The sequence below is a fragment of the Felis catus genome, chromosome C1, assembly GCF_018350175.1.
Source record: "Felis catus isolate Fca126 chromosome C1, F.catus_Fca126_mat1.0, whole genome shotgun sequence".
Taxonomy (NCBI): Eukaryota; Metazoa; Chordata; class Mammalia; order Carnivora; family Felidae; genus Felis; species Felis catus.
In genome coordinates, this window is record NC_058375.1 from 119,418,313 (window position 1) to 119,430,492 (window position 12,180).

Here is a 12,180-nt window from a genome sequence, read left to right on the forward strand (position 1 = left end):
GCAGCACCGCCTACTTGAGGTCCTTGACAGGAGGGTCCTGGGGAGGAGGGACCTATGTTTTCAAGAGAGGGCTGGAAGGACCTCTGTACTCTGCTGGCTAAGGCTGCCCTTGCCGACCACACTTGACCTTTCCCTGCTTTGGGCTGGAGGAATAGGAGTTCGTTGTGCTCATGGATGCTGTTTCATGCTGACCAGGAGCTCTGGCTGGCAGTTATACGTGTGTTTGATTAAGAAAAATGGGACAGTGATGGTACTGTTATTTAATAAATATTTAAAAGCCAATAACATTTGTAAGATACCTGGCATACGTTGGTCCTTCGTAAGCAATGGTCATCATTATTATTAATATTATAACTTGTGGGGTCGGCAAGAGCTCCTAAAAGGTAGACCATAGCAGGGACACTTATGGCGAGATGATTGGGAGCCCAGGTGGGGCTGCTTTCCATACCTTTCCAGGAAATAATACAGTCTTGGGTTCTGCTGGGTGCAAACTCCTGGTGCAGGAGGATAGGGTGGGCATGTGGGGCCACTAAACCCCGGGGGGCAGAGGCTCCAGCCCGGTTTCACCTAGAGCCCACCCTTCTCCTAACTCCTTCTTAGCCCTGAGCTGGCCCCAGACTGCTGGGGGCACCGGCAGCCCAGCTCTGGTGGGCAGAGTCTTGAGTTTGGACCTCAACAGCCTAAGAGTCCAGCTGCTTGACCGTTGGCTAACTGTGGGTCATGTACTCTGACGAGAATAGGGATGGGGTTCGGGAGGGACGTGAGACTTAAAAAAATTTTTTTAAATGTTTATTTATTTTTGAGAGAGAAAGGAACAGAGCGTGAGCAGGGGAGGGGCAGAGAGAGGGGGAGACACAGAATCCAAAGCAGGCTCCAGGCTCTGAGCTGTCAGCACAGAGCCCGACGTGGAGCTCAAACCCACACACCGAGAGATCATGACCTGAGTGGAAGTCGGACACTTAACCGATAGAGCCACCCAGGTGCCCCTGAGACGTGAGACTTAAAAGGGATGGGTTTCTTCCTCATTGAGTTTTACATCCAGCTCATGACAAGGTAAGGCAATTCAGGATCCAACTGCAAGGTTGCTTTCATAGAATTTTATGCCATACGTCATGATAAGAACAACAATTTACTGACCGTGTCCTATTTGCCAAACACTCTCTGGGATATTCACATATATATTCTCTCACTGAGTTTTAATTTTTATTTTTTCTCATAGAATTTTTTGAATAGCCCTGTAGGGTTTTCCCTACAGTATTTCCCTTTGATAATTTTGGGCACTGATGCTCAGAAAGGTTAAGCAACTTGCCCAAGATTGCACAGCTAGGAGGTGGTAGGCCTGGGACTTAAAGCCCATGCTCTTTTTATTTATTTATTTATTTATTTATTTATTTATTTATTTTTGAGAAAGAGAGAGAGAGAGAGAGAGCGCATAAGTGGGGGAGGGACAGAGAGAGAGGGGGGACAGAGGATCCAAGGCGGGCTCTGCACTGACATCAGTGTGCCCGATGTGGGGCTTGAACTCATCAACTGCGAGATCATGACCTGAGCCGAGGTTGGAACTGAGCCACTCAGGTGCCCCAAAGCCCATGCTCTGTCTAAATATTCGAGACTTGCTGCAATCTGATGAAATAACCTACAATATGAAAAAGACAAACATTAGCAAGTTTCTGAAGAGTCATAGAGTGAAAGTTAATCCAGAAATGCTTCCAGGAAAAAGAGAGTTTCGAATTGGCTATTGAAGGAGAGAGGGTGCAGGAAGCAGGGGACGGAAGGGTAGGTTGTGCACTGAGCTAGGGGCAGCATGTGTACAGGAGAGAGACAAGAGCTGGAATGCTGGTTCTGGGGTGATGGTGGAAGGCTGACCTGCTCTGAGGGTCAGGTTGAGAGTGATGCCACCATGGTTGCCGCTCTGGGGACAGGTGACATGGTTGGACATCTGTTTCTTTCCCAAGCCTTTGGCTCTGTCTCTCTCTGGCTACTAGGGACCTCTCTGCCCACTGGTGGCAAGGGGGCTCTGGCACTCCTGCTCTGTGGACAACAGTCAGATTCCAGGAAAAATTGGCAGAGGATTTACTTTCCTGCTCCCACCCCTCCTCCTGTCCTCCCTTTCTTCCTCCTCCCTTTTTCCCTCCTTCCCTCCCTCCCTTCCTTCTCCTCTCTCCCTCCTAATATTTACTTTTTATTTATTTATTTATTTATTTAAATTTTTAAAAATGTTTATTTATTTTTGAGACAGAGAGAAACAGAGCATGAATGGGGGAAGGTCAGAGGGAGAGGGAGACAGAATCTGAAATAGGCTCCAGGCTCTGAGCGGTCAGCACAGAACCCGACGCGGGGCTCGAACTCACGGACCGTGAGATCATGACCTGAGCCGAAGTCGGACGCTTAACCGACTGAGCCACCCAAGCGCCCCTAATATTTACTTTTTAAAACTAGCATTTAAGCAATAATAAAACTTAATTAAAAAATCATTCATAGCGTAGCCGTACCGCTCTACTCTGAACCACCATTTTTCGCTTTTCTGCAGCCCCTTCTGGCTCCTGTCCATTTGTTCACATCATGTGGACAGTTGCAAACCTTGGCTAGAAACGATCTTTTATTTCATTTGACTTTGATATCAGAAACTTTTTTTCCTACATTGTCTTTGTGATCACAACATTATCAATGGTTGCCCATGTCCCACCGGGCCCAGGGATGCCCCGATGGATAGAAGCCAGTCACCGTGGCTGCATTTCTAGTTGCCTCTTTTGAGGGGGCTCCTTTATAGCTGATCTTGTCAGTGAGGGACATGTGAGGTGGGCAGGGACCGGGGGAACAGAGCACAGAGGGGTTGGGCTGCCTGGGGAGGGGAATAGGACGGGCAGTAAGTTAACTGACCGATGCCTCGGGGGTATATGTGGCTGGTGGGAGCCTGGAGAATGGGGTGTCGCTGCCGGGGTGGCTGATATTTATTTCTTGCAACCGTTAGGAGGATTGAACGAGATCATGTGTGCAAAGTGTCTAGCATTCAATACACATTAGTGTTTTCTTCCCTTCTCCTTTAGGTGGTCTTGAGCAACTCGGAAAGGTTGCTGATGAAGACAGCTGTCTCTGTATAAGGAGGCCTTGGCTGTGGGCCTGGCGAAATGATGGTCGGCCCAGTCATTCAACAGATGCCTGTGGAACACCTGCTACGCTCCAGAATATGGGCCTGAATGAGACAGGCAACATGGACCCTACAGTCTAGTCTGAGACGCAACCAAACAACAGGTAAACACAAAGATAAGAATTTGCCATCACGTTAGTTCTAGAAAAGGATACCAGATGCTTAAACTGGAGTTCACTGGTGGCAGGGTCTGGAGGGGCAGCTGGGCGGAAAGCAGGCGAGAGGTTTTTGTCTCCAAATGCATTTTTCTTGACTTGGGAGCTTATTTGGATGTGTCTTTGGGAGCTTATTTGCGATGTTGATTTGGAATGAGCCGCTTAGGATTTTATGAGAGGAAGAAGCTAGTGTACGCTCTCCCCCAGAGCCCAGCCCCTAGCGCCAACTCCGTTGAGGGGATGATTAGTGTTTGAGCCAAGTTCTGCACGACGAGAGGGGACCAGCACGTGAGGTTCTGGGGGAAGAGGTGTGGGGCCAGGGCGAGCTCTCCGGGAGGTGTGGGGAGACAGACGGGGCAGGGTGTGGTGAGGGAGGGCGTGGGGAAGCTGAGCGGGCAGGGCCTGCGGGTCAAGCCGGAGGCTGTTAGGGTTTGATTTCCAGTGCAGGGAGTCATGGGGGGTTCTCAGCCGAGCTGGGGTGCCCTGATCTGGCTCAGGCTTTAGACGTTTACACGCTGTAAGATATTTCAGATGAAGTGGTAGGTATGAACACAGCCCGAGGTGTGATCAGGTCTCTCTGGGAATGTCACCTGTGCCGCGTCTTATTGGGTGAAATAGAATGTGAACTGGTGTAAGCAGACTATGAGCTGTGGCCAACAAGAGGCTCGGAAGAGACGCGGTAGCTGTGATGTTTTTGTGACCACGAGGCTAAGGGGAGACCTGGGGAGGTTTCTGGGAGAAGCCTGGGTGGGGGACAGCAAGTGACAGCGAGTGAGGCGTGGGGAAAAGGAATGCTGTGGCCGCAGTGGGCTGGGGTCCTCTGGGCATTGGATGCGTCTCCTTTTCCTTCCGGTGTGGCTCCCCCGGTCAATGACCTGTGTCCGCGGATGTACCTTCTCCCGGGCCTCAGGCTCACGTACCTTCTCCCATGGTACTCGTGAACTTCCTTGGGTCCCCAGGGCCTGGCCACTGTTGCTTCTCTTGAATCTTCTCCGTCCCTGCTTCCACCAGGAAGGGATGGACGCAAGAAGGCTCGCGTCTCCAGGGAACACTGGGAAATACGGTGGGATTGTCGTGATTCTTTTCTGATTCTCTCGGAGCCAGTGCATGGCTATCACCTCACCTGGGTACACACGTTCGGGCATTTCTGGTCACATCAGCTGGAGTGGCTTCTTGCCCGCGTACAGCTCCTCTTAGGTGTAGCACCAAACACATGAGCCCCATCCACCAGACCCTGGCTGCACGCACTCCTGCGCAGCCATATGCAACTCACCTCATCTGATGGATTCACATCCAAACGTTCAACACAAAAGGCTGTGCCGGCAGAAGATCTCTGGTCTCCTGGACCCTCCCTCGGAGGCACAGTTCTGGGCACAATGCACCGCCCACCGGTCCCGACATGCAAATTCCACGGACAGGTGACTTTGAGAAGGTGGCTCGTGACCCCTTCGTGAGTCAGGAGACCAGTTCGCTGGGTTGCAACTAACTTTCAAAAAAGGTGCAGTAGATAAATTTGAAACTAATAGGATGGGAAATAGGAGTCTGTTGATCCTACGTAGGAAGGAGGAGCGTAATTTTGTGAGCTTTCTCCCCCCAGAAAGATAGGTGTGTGTGTGTCCTAGACTGCCGTGTAATTGTTTTTGTTTGTACTGTGACTTGTGGCAAAAAAATGTTTGAAAAGCACCACAAAACCTTGTTTCTTAGTGTAGCACTGTGATGGGCCGTATAAGAAGCCCTTTCCCCTTCTGTGTCCTCCGGAAATGCTGGCTGGTGGGGAGCCTGAACCCTCGCGGAGCTGGGTGATGTGGCCTAGTTGTGGCCCTGACTCGGGGTGGCTGGAGGGGTGAGGCTGGCATTGTCTGGTGGGCTGGCCGAGGGAGGAGTCAGGAGATGCTTATAAACCTGAGTTGACAGGACCGGTGGGTGGGTTGGGGGGGGGGGCGTGGGCGGCAAAAGCTGAGGCTCGGGGCAGGTTTGGGTGTGGGGTGACTGAGGCTGGGAATACAGGAAGAGGGCAGACTTGTCTTTTGTGAAGATCGAGAGTGAGATTTGTCACAAATGTATTGAGTTTGGGTGGCGGGGAGCCTTTTAGTTGGGCATGGCCGTGGGGGTCCTGGGAAGGGTCTGGGAGAGAGTATGGCTCAGAGGTGTAAGTTTGGGGTCTGTTGCAAAAGTGGGCTAGGAGGAGGGGGCCCAGGGGTCCAAGAAGAGGCCCAGAGGAGAGTCCTGAGAAACACTGCTATGCAAGGGAGGACCAGAGGCAGGGACACCGTGATGGGGGCGAGGAGGAGGTCCTGGAAGCCGCGGGACGGGGGCAAGTTCCAAAGAAGGGACACAGCCTGCTGTGTCCACTGAGCACAGGATCTAACCAAAGAGGAGATCTGAATCACCTAGAAAGCTACTAGGGACTGAACTTCATGCTGCTGGCTCAGTGGGCCAGTGAGCCTCAGACACCTGCCAGGACATCCCTCAAGGTGACATCATCAAGAGCCAAAAAGGAAGAGAGTGAGGCAGGGGCAGGGTGGTGGGAGAACTGCCCTGTCAAGCTGGCAGCACCACTGGCCCCCCTTCCACTCGGCTGACGAGTGACACAGCCCCCTCCGGCAGCAAGGGACATCTGGAAGCAAGAGTTATAACCCTGGCCATCAGGAGCTCCCCTCACTCTCCATGGGCCTCACTTCCTGATCTAAAAATGAATGGGATACCATCAGAAAAATCTCTTCGATCTCTGCCTTCTCTAAAATTCTTTGAGGCCATCTGTGAAATGGGGTTTTGAATGGGATACCACCAGAAAAATCGCTTCAATCTCTGCCTTCTCTAAAATTCTTTGAGGCCATCTGTGAAATGGGGTTGATCATCCTTGCCCTGCTTCCTTCACAGGCAGAACCCCTTTTGAGACACGTCAAGAGCCACCGACGCAAGGGTGTTAAGATTATGGTTGTCCTTCTGGGTATTTACCCGAAGAAAAGGAATACACTAATTTGGAAAGAGACATGTGCCTCTATGCTTAGAGCAGCATTAGGTACAATAGCCAAGACATGGAAACAGCCCAGGTGTCCATCGATAGGTGAACGGATTAAACAAAGATTAAACAAACGGATTATACAATGGAATATTACTCGGCCATAAAAAAGAATGAAATCTTGCCATGTGCAACAACATGGATGGGCCTAGAGAGTATTACGCTAAACGAAATAAGACAGACACCACATGATCTCACTCAGAGTAGAATCTAAAAAAGAAAACAAACGGATAAGCAAACGAACCACAACAAAAAGTAGAAAGAGGGGCGCCTGGGTGGCGCAGTCGGTTAAGCGTCCGACTTCAGCCAGGTCACGATCTCGCGGTCCGGGAGTTCGAGCCCCACGTCAGGCTCTGGGCTGATGGCTCAGAGCCTGGAGCCTGTTTCCGATTCTGTGTCTCCCTCTCTCTGACCCTCCCCCATTCATGCTCTGTCTCTCTCTGTCTCAAAAATAAATAAAACGTTAAAAAAAAAAATAATAAGGTTAAGTAAAATCTGGGGCATCTGGGTGGTTCATTCAGTTAAGCATCTGACTCTTGATCTCAGCTCAGGTCTTGAACTCAAGATCGTGAGTTCAAGCCCCACACTGGGTTCAGTACTGACCGTGAAGCCTACTTAAAAAATAAAATAAGGGGTGCCTGGGTGGCGCAGTCGGTTAAGCGTCCGACTTCAGCCAGGTCACGATCTCGCGGTTCGTGAGTTCGAGCCCCGCGTCAGGCTCTGGGCTGATGGCTCGGAGCCTGGAGCCTGTTTCTGATTCTGTGTCTCCCTCTCTCTCTGCCCCTCCCCCGTTCATGCTCTGTCTCTCTCTCTGTCCCCAAAATAAATAAACGTTGAAAAAAAAATTAAAAAAAAAAAGTAGAAAGAGACTCATGACTACAGAGAACAAACGGATGGTTGCCAGAGGGGTGGGGCGTTGGGGTGCAGAAAAGAGGTGAAGGCGATTCAGAGATAGAAACTTCCAGTTATAAAATAAATAAGTCACCGGGATGAAAAGTGCGGCCTCGGGAATACCGTGAATAATACTGTGATAAGGGGCGCCTGGGTGGCTCAGTCGGTTAAGCGTCCGACTCTTGGTTTTGGCTCAGGTTGCGATCTCACCTTTCGTGAGATTGAGCCCCACGTCGGACTCTGCTGACAGCATGGAGCCTGCCTGGGATTCTCTCCCCACGCCCCTCCCTCCCTCACGCTATCTCTAAATAAATAGATAAATAAACAATAAAAACTAATATTGTTGTAAGTTGGCATGCTGACAGATGGTAACTAGACTTACTGTGGCGACCATTTCATAAGGTATGTAAGTGTTGAGGCATTATGTGATATGCCTGAACTAAGACTGTATATCACCCGCACTTCAGTTAGAAATTAAAAAAAAAAAAAGGATTATAGTGGTTAATAACTAGATTCAAACTCAGCGGCCTGATTTAGCCGGGTGATGGTTAAATTCCTCATTTCCTTTCTTTTCCCTCCCCATCTCCCCACCCCTTTGCCACTGTGTTCTCAAACTTGTGCATAGGGGTATTGCTACAAATTGGGGGATAGGAGGAACTGAGGCAGAAACCTGTTAACCTAGTGAGTAATTGTTGGGGGCCAACGGGGTTCAGCTCTCTGTAAGATGCTGTGGTTACCATGGAGACCAGGATACGGGATTGGCCCTGAAAGCTCCCCACTGCTGGTGCCCAGCAGAACCACCCCTGCGGCGTTTCATTTTTTTTTTTTTTAACGTTTATTTATTTTTGAGACAGAGAGAGACAGAGCGTGCACGGGGGAGGGTCAGAGAGAGAGGGAGACACAGAATCTGAAACAGGCTACAGGCTCTGAGCTGTCAGCACAGAGCCCGACGCGGGGCTCGAACTCACAGAGTGCGAGATCATGACCTGAGCCGAAGTCGGCCGCTCAACCGACTGAGCCACGCAGGCACCCCGACCCCTGCGGCGTTTCCAACCCAGGTTCCACAGGTGGCCTGCCAGCCCCACCTATCTCAAAGCTTCAAGGAGGTGACCTTGGCGTGCGTCTGTTTCAAAAGCCCCATAGGGGATATAGTTGCACTTGGAAAGCTGAGGACCACCGAGAGGGAAGACAAGAAGTCGCTCCCTGAGATGGAGTGGGAAGTGCTAGAAGAAAGTGGGGTGGTGAGTACTGGGACAGAGTGCTAAGGAAACCCAGAGCGGGGATGTGTGAACACGGATGCTGTCAGGGAAGACTTCCTGAAGGAGATGCTGTGCACGCTGAATTTTGAAGGACGCAAGAAGAGGGAGTGGCATGTGCGAAGGCACGAAAGCTTTAAGTGGATGGTCACAGGCTGCCCTAAAGCGTGTGCACATAAGATGCACGGTCCGGGTTAGGGGTGTGCCTCATCGGCAAGCCCACGTGTGACCCTGAGAAAGTCTCTTTGCAGAGCCCTCCCTCTTCTCAAGTACTCAGGCCAGCTTCCATCACGAGGCTGGGTGTTTTAGCTAGGGAACCAGTTCCTGTTAATAATGGATTTATGCGAACAGGGGTAGCAACCTTATTAAGCCACACTAGGGTGAGAGGCGGGCTTTCCTCAGATTTCCCCAGGATCAGGCAAGAACGAGTGGGTTAATTTACCAAGCCCTCATTATGGGCAGGTCTGGTCTGCATTGTTGTTCGCTATTGCGAAATAAGTATTATTCTCACCCTCTTAGCAGGTCAGAGAGGTGGAGTGATTTGCCTGAGGTCACACAGCAAGTGAGTGGAGAGCCAGGACTTGGGTTTAATCCTACTTGGACACACAGTGGGGTGGCTAAGAGTGTGGAAGCCAAGCTGCCCGGGCTTGACTCCCTAATCCACGTTTCCGAGGGATCTTGGGGCAAGTTCCTTCAGCTCTGTGCCTCAGTTTCCTCATCTTTAAGAGGGCGAGGCTGACAGAGTCTTCCTGGTAAGGCTGTTGTGAGGACTGAATGGACAGTGCCTGCTCCTAGCAGGTGCCCAGCAGGCTGCCTTGCTGGCCACGGTCATGCTCACTCCCCAAAGCTGGGCTCCTGCCTTGTCACACACGGGAAACAGGCACGAGCGCCTCAGATTTGGTGGTGCCAAGACTGACCCCCCAGCTCTGACATTCTGGAATGGATTTTTCTGGAAACCCAGCTGAGGTCCTGCGATAACGTGCCCGGAGGCAGGTGGATTATCCCTCTGAGCTTCCTGAGCACCCCGTTTGCGCAGCGCGGCGGAGGCACATGCAGGGATAGCAGTCCTCCCTGCCGTCTGGGACGCTGTAGGGCTCGTGTCAGGAGGCCCGGCTGCCGTGGAGGGCCCTGTGGGAACTGTGGGCGTAAAAGCAAACTGGGCTGTTGTGGAGAGGGTGCTGGCCTACCTGCTCCGGACGCAGACAGGATCAAACTCCGGGATCAAACTCCGGAAGCGGCAGATTTTCCGCAAGTGCTCAGCGTGCACAACCTCTTGCCGCAGTTTCTAAAGGGCCTGTGTGCAGGGGCAAACGCCGTGGCAGGGCGCGGGGCCATCGGAGGCTGCCAGGGCATGGCTGGGGGGCAAGTGGAGGCCTGCCAAGCGGGACTGCAGCCCAGGCAGGGGGGCTGGGTGGAATTTCTGTGGAAATGAGCCCGACAGAGGCAGGTGGTGTGTGTGTGTGTGTGTGTGTGTGTGTGTGTGAGAGCACACGCGTGCAACATGATGGCAACCCACACTCAGAAGGGTGCCTCCTGGAAGCCTCGTGAAGCTGGGTGAGGAGAAAGCCAGAGACAAAGGGCTGGAAGGAACAATGCCAGTGCAGATGGGCAGGAGTCCGAGCCCAGGGTTGGGGCCTGCCGCTTCCAAGACCCCCACCTCTGGGCCTGCTGGAGGTGGGAGGGGGCTGAGGGCCCAGGGCAGGATGGCGGTCAGGGCTGGGGCACTCCCGACGGGGCTTCTTCTATGCCATGGGAGAAGCAGAAGATACCGCCTGCTTCTCTCTTGTGGGTCGACTGGGGTGGAGAGTCGGGGCCGTTCTCCAGAAAAGTGTCATTTGAACCCATTATGAAAGTCAAGGGGCTTCTGAAGTCGGCCCTGACCGTCCCGGCAGTGTGGGCACAATTATGATTTTAACTCAGCCAATTCAAAATAGCAACGGTTTCCTGCCAGGCCCTCTGGGAACCTGCATGTCTTCAGTGCCTATTGGCATAGGAGAGGTGTTCAGGGAGGGGATATCGAAGAGGAACGCTTGTGCCCGGTTATCCAGGCGGGCTGAAGAGCATTCCGGAGGCCACAAGGGGCACCGAGCAGCTTAGCAGATGAGGGCCTCACCGCCAGGGTCCCAGCGCACCCCCAGACACCCAAACGCAGCCATGATGGTTTAACACGATCAGTAATGACAATGGCAGCAGCTACCATGTGTAAGCGTTTGCTATGCGCAGGGCACTGTTCTAGGTGCTTTACGCGTGTTATGTCATTTAACTGCTGTGAGAATATGAGGTGGGGGAATTATTAAGCCCCTTTTCCTAACAAGGAACCTGAGGCACACGGAGTTCAAATTACGTGCGTGAGGTTCCAGGGTGAGTGCTGATCCTGCAGGGAGGAGAGGATGAACACCATTTTGCAGCTGAGGAACACGAAGCCCAGAGAGACCAAGGTACCGAGGATCACTCAGACATGCGCAGAAACCCGCACTTGGCTGGCCAGTCCATGGGCACGCAGGGGCCTTGGCGTGGCCTGTGTAGACCCTTGACTGCATTCATGCTGTGTGTGAGCTGTTGCCTGAACCCAGGATTTCTGACCTGAAGCACAGGCATTTTCTGCTGGAGACCCTCAGATACCCTGAGTCCCTGTAGCCCCCTGGTCCCCCCTGGGCTGCTGGCACCCTGACGCATGCTCTGCCTGCCAGGAGCAGGTGTCCCCAGCCATTCAGCTCTCTCAACAGGTGCTCCCAGGCTGAGGACGGGGATTCCTTGGAGACACCTGCAGTCTGTGCTCCGCACAGCACATGCCTCTACATCCGAAGCAGCTTGACTAACTGGGCATCCTCTTGCTGGACCCAATGAGGGGCTCAGACCTCATCGTGGCTTCTAAACATTTGGGGCCCACGATTCTAAACATTTGGGGCCCAATGGATTCCACGATTCCATTGTTTAAGTAGCATGTTATTCAAAAGTTTAGTAGGACAACAGTGGCCCTGAGCTGGCTGAAGGTGGAAAATTCCCAGCAGCCTGTCAGCCAGCCTTGTCTGGACGCTGTGCCAGCCACGCCCCAGGGCCTCCTGGGTCCGTTGGAGCACATTTGAACCTCTGTGAACCAGGTGCTTTTGGATGTCCCATCTAACCCTAACACCGTGTCCTGTGGAGAAGCTTGAACATGCAGTACGGCTCTGTCTTTGGGGTCCAGGCCTGCTTCCTGTCTGTTTTGGGTAGCAGAGAAGGCTGGAAGTAGAGAGAAAGGGTAAAAGTCTTCTGTGTCCCTCTGGCCTTCATCCCACGAAGCAAGTGAGTGCACTTGTCAGTTTTATGCAAACAGACGTGTTTCATTTTTTTAAGTTTATTTATTTTTTTTGGGTGGGGGAAAAGCCAGAGAGAGAGAGAGAGAGAGAGAGAGAGAGAGAGAATCCCAAGCAGGCCCCATGCTGTCAGCGCAGAGCCCGACATGGGGCTCGATCTCAGGGACTGTGACATCACAACCTGAGCTGAAACCAAGAGTCAGAAGCTTAACGGACTGAGCCACCCAGGTGCCGCCAGACCGCGTTTTGGTCTCATGTCTTCTAGTTCCTAGCCGAGTGACCTTGGATAAGTCATTCCACTTACGCAAGCCTGTTTCCTCTCCCTGCAGGGGGTGCTTGGCTTAAGGCACATAGCACACAGCCTGGCATCTGGCACCCGGTTCAGACGCAGCACCAGCTTGTCTCCAGGGGG

General features: G+C 52.4%; 1 long non-coding RNA gene across 1 annotated transcript in view; it reads left to right on the top strand.

Annotated features, from left to right (window-relative positions):
• Positions 1–12,180, top strand: part of LOC123379106 — a 78,059-nt gene that overhangs the window by 13,645 nt on the left and 52,234 nt on the right. Inside the window, exon 2 of the long non-coding RNA XR_006583105.1 lies at positions 3,048–3,252. This is a non-coding gene — a long non-coding RNA (uncharacterized LOC123379106). The remainder of the gene's footprint in view (positions 1–3,047; positions 3,253–12,180) is intronic.